This window comes from Triticum dicoccoides, chromosome 3A (genome assembly GCF_002162155.2).
Source record: "Triticum dicoccoides isolate Atlit2015 ecotype Zavitan chromosome 3A, WEW_v2.0, whole genome shotgun sequence".
Classification (NCBI taxonomy): Eukaryota; Viridiplantae; Streptophyta; class Magnoliopsida; order Poales; family Poaceae; genus Triticum; species Triticum dicoccoides.
The window spans coordinates 683,290,083-683,294,517 of record NC_041384.1 but is presented as its reverse complement, the minus strand read 5'-3'; the positions used below and the strand labels follow the sequence as shown (position 1 = coordinate 683,294,517).

At 48.9% G+C, this 4,435-nt stretch overlaps 1 non-coding gene across 1 annotated transcript; it reads left to right on the top strand.

The window, feature by feature from the left end:
* The first annotated feature begins 1,437 nt into the window (after nt 1-1,437).
* Nucleotides 1,438-1,510, top strand: TRNAF-GAA. The gene has a single exon. It is a non-coding gene; the product is annotated as a tRNA-Phe (tRNA).
* Nucleotides 1,511-4,435: the final 2,925 nt, after the last annotated feature.

The following is a 4,435-nucleotide window of genomic DNA, read 5'->3' as shown; positions in this document are numbered from 1 at the left end:
ATCTGTGGTCGTGGGTGCGTGACTGCATGGTATTTGGATTGGGAGGTCGACCCTCAGCTGCATCAGAGGACGCACCACCTTTAAGCCTTCCATTTGTGTTGTTCTTACGGACACCCTTCTTGGCCTTACCCTTCTTCTTGAAGTTGGTTGTTTTGCTCACCAAGTCACCATCATCACATGATTAACGTCCTTCTGTGTTTCAACTTTTGCGGTCTTGAGCATGTTGAAATATTCATTCAGACTCTTGTTCATCCCATTCATGTAATAATTCATGGTAAAGCCATCGTAGCTCTGAGGGAGAGATGCGAGGACAAGATCAGTGCCCAACTCGGGTGGAAATTTAGGCCTAAAGCCTCCAGCCAATACCCAACTAACTTGAGTAAGTGTTGGCTCACTGAAGTTCCATCTTTCATCTCATATTTTCCAGCTCTTGCTTGTAGTTGAACACAAAGTTGTCATCTCCGCGATTATCTCACGAACACCATAAAATTTAGAACGTTTTTGAAGTTCTGGCTCCATAGATGCAAGCATGATACGTTGTACTACTAAAGAATCATCACTCCTTGTCTGATATTATACATTTTATATCATCCTGAGCGGCGTTATCCGGTGGAGGACCACCGAGAGTTTTCTCAAGAAAATATTCTTTTTAGCACTTTTTAGAACAAACCGTCACATTATGGTGCCAATCGGTAAAGTTGCTGACAGTTGCATTTTCCCCCCTCTTTATGAAGTAACAGTGCCAATGTGAAGGTGGGATTGGGTGTCACTTATCTACAATGAAAATGCATACACACTAAGACATTTGTTCATGAACCTTCCATCTATTTTTGGGAAGGTTCTCGAACCTTACGTCCGGTTTTAATCTCATTTCTGTTTTCTATTTTCTAGTTCCGGGTTTCTTTCAATATTTTATTTCATTTTCCTCTTTATTTTTTTTCAAATTCACGAACTTTTACAATTTTGCAAATATTTTAATTCGTAACATTTTTTAAAATTTGCAAAATTTCTGAATTCATGATTTTTTTTAAAAAATCATGTACATTTTCAGATTCATGAATATATTTTGAATTTGCAAAAAATAGAATTCCCAAACAATTTTAGAATTCATGTAAAATTTTGAATTTAAGAACATTCTTTTAACTCACGAACATATTCCTAATTCAATAACATTGTTTGAACGTTTTTTGAATTCACATATATTTTTGTGTATTCATGATTTTTTTTCTCAAATTAAAACTTTAAAAAGAAATGAAAAAAAGTCGTGCCCTCTCTTCCTAGCTCTGCTTGCGCTGGCTGGGCGAGGCCCATGTTGGGCAGGCGACACGAACTGTACTGCTCGCTACGCCCATGCTTTTACTCAAAAAAAGAAAGACAACGCTCATGCTGATCTGTGATTATCAGTTATTAAATAAATAATCTAATTTGAAACACAAAGCGGGGATAGCTCAGTTGGGAGAGCGTCAGACTGAAGATCTGAAGGTCGCGTGTTCGATCCACGCACACCGCACATCCATCAATTTTTTGTTTGTCTACGTAGCATCTCAGTATTTGACTTGCGATACTGCTGATCACTCTGCCATAAAACGGTGACAGTGAAGAGTCGAAGCCTTGGTTTTGAAGGGGGGAAACGGAAGGGGCAACGATCTGCGCCGGTGTGCCGGCCCAACTGTTGGGCCGGTCACACCACGGCCATTGGATCTGAGCGCGTGGGCCGCTGGATCCGCTGAAGAAAACGGTTCGCCTTATCGTCTTCTACCTCGCACCAGGGCGCCGCGCCTCCTACCGCCCCCGCCGCTCCAAGCATTGTGCAGCCCCTCCCCCTGCCCTCCCCCCGCCCCCGGTCATGCTCGTCGCCGCGCTCGCCGCCGGTCGCTGTAGCCGCTCACCATCGCTGCTGCAGCAAAAAAAGCTCCGGATCATCAAAAAAAAAATGATGGCCGTCGGTTCCAGCAATGGCAGTGGTGCTTCTAGCACACAAAAAATGCTTCCTCGCCATTGCCATGGTGTTGTGCTTGTAGCATCACCAGCAGCCGCCGGTTGCAAAACAAAAATCACACTTATTTCCAACAAAAATCTAATGGCCAGTTCCAGCCAAAAATCTACGGGTGTCACCATTTGAAGCAAAATAAACTGCCGGTTCCAGCAAAAAATGAAGCCACTTCCAGCAAAAAATGCGTCGTCATCGCAGTCGTCGTTGCCGGTTGTAGCTCGCCGTGAAGGGTCGCAACAAATTGAGTCGCTGGTTGTAGCAAACGACGCCGCTGGTTCCAGCAAAAATGACATTGTCACAGGTTTCAGCATTTTTGTTGAAGCTTTCTTGGTCTCTGGTAGAAGCTTTTTCATCTGCGGGATGAAGTTTTTTTTAAAACGGTTGCAACTTTTCATGTGTATCTAAAAAGCGATTGAAACTTTTGAAGTGGCTGGTTGAAGATTTTGAATCTCTGGTTGAAGCTTTTTCATCCGCGGGATGAAACTTTTGTTAAAACGGTTGCAGCTCTTCATGTGTTCCGAAGTCTGGTTTGAAGCTTTTTTATCTAGTGGATGTAGCTTTTTGCATTCATGGTTGCAGCACGAGCATTGCCGTTTGCAGCTGCAGTACCAGTACGTCCGCGCGGCCGTCGTTACTGGTTCCAGCAAAACCAGTACGCGATTGCAGCTCTCTCCCCAGCCGGTTGTAGCTCCCATTGATTCTCGCCGCCGGCGCTTTGTGTAGCTGGAAAAACAGTGGGCGGATGGGGTTGAGACCCAACGGTGACGGCGACTTCCGGCGACTGGTCGGCGAGGCGATGGGGCGCGGGGCGACGGAGCTCGCGGGCGCGCGCAGCCCTCCGGCAACCGGCCGGCGAGGCGGTGGGGTGCGGGGCGACGGAGCTCGCGGGCGTGGCTCGCGAGCGCGCGCAGCCCTCCGGCGACCGGCCGGCGAGGAGGCAGGGCGCGGAGCGACGAAGCTCGGGGGTGCGGCTCACGAGCGCGCAGACTGCATGGGCACGACGGAGGAAAGGATGGATAAGATGCGTGGGCCCACATTAGGGGAGAAGTTCTATATGTGCGTGTGTGTTGTGCGTGACGAGGCAGGAGCCGGCCGAAGTTTCGGCCGGTGCGCCGGATCTAAACACTTCCCAAACGGAAGGGGTAGACCCAGCAGCAGTCGGTCAAGCAAACTCATCAGAGACAATAATACGCGTCCACTCACTCATGTTTGTCCTTCTGTCCTGTGAGCCGTACGCGTACGTACCACAGTATTGATTAAAACGCATGTTCTTCGCCGAATAATGGAGTACTGGCCGGTCGCAGTCCCGGCGAGCCGAGGTGTAAAACGTCGGCGTCCACTACACTACTGCTGTGCTAGCTAGATCGGCGAACTGATGCTGATGGTCCTCCCTCGCCCTCGTCGATCCTACCAGTAGTTAATTGCGTCCAGTTGCCGGCCGGGAATACATGCGCGTCTTGGTTCCATCATAACAATATTAATTCCTGGATAGGTTCCCTACCGGCTACCGTCCCTTTCTATTCTACTAAGTCGTAATATAGGAGTACACACTATAGTCCTCGGTTCCTTCTTTCTTTTCTACCAGCAATTTCCTTGCGGAATCGCGGAAAAAAGGACAGCATATCACCTGCCTTCAGTTCTCATGATCGGTGCTGCACTGCAACTGCACGCCTTCAGTTAATCAGTGGTTCTCGAGTTCTTCTGGCCACCGGCGCCCCACCCACCAATGCATCCAGTCAATCATAGTAGTGATTGAACGGAGAAGAAAAAGGGAAATGTACCGGCCAGGAGGGGGAGGTGCTTAAACGTGAAGAACGAGTTGGAGCATCTGGGCATGTTACTGTACCCCCTGTGTTGGCGTGGAGTGGGTAGCTAAGAACATCTACAACCCGACTTGACAAATCTGAGGCCTATACATTTGCGGACATGCCCGAGCGTAGCCACGGACGCAGCTGGCTGTCCCTCGTTTGTCCTGCACGGCAATCACATTTCTCAAATTTAGATTCTCAATTGCATACAAATCAATGCACATCCATCACACACTCCAAACATGCTCGGGGACTACCGACGATGCACTACATCAAGGGCGGCCCATCGGCTAGGAAGTACGGTAGTGGGCCGGCCTAGGGACCCACGAGGCCTGGTGGAAGTCCGGCATCAGAAGGCAGCCCGAGGGCTCGGCTGGAAGCCAGAAGACCATCTTGGCGCACAAGGCAAGATGATGGAGGTGTGGGATTGGATAGGGTCATGTAAACCCTAGCCCTGGTCACCTATATAAGGCGGGCCTAGGTGTAATCTTTTCCATCTACTCACATAGCTCTGGCTGCCTTGTTAACCATCGCGGCTCTGCCTAGCCCGGCTATTTAAAGTAGACCGAGCACGCCCCCAAAACCCTACCCCTCCGAGCTCTTTCTCCCACGGTTTGAGCTGCCATACGTAGTT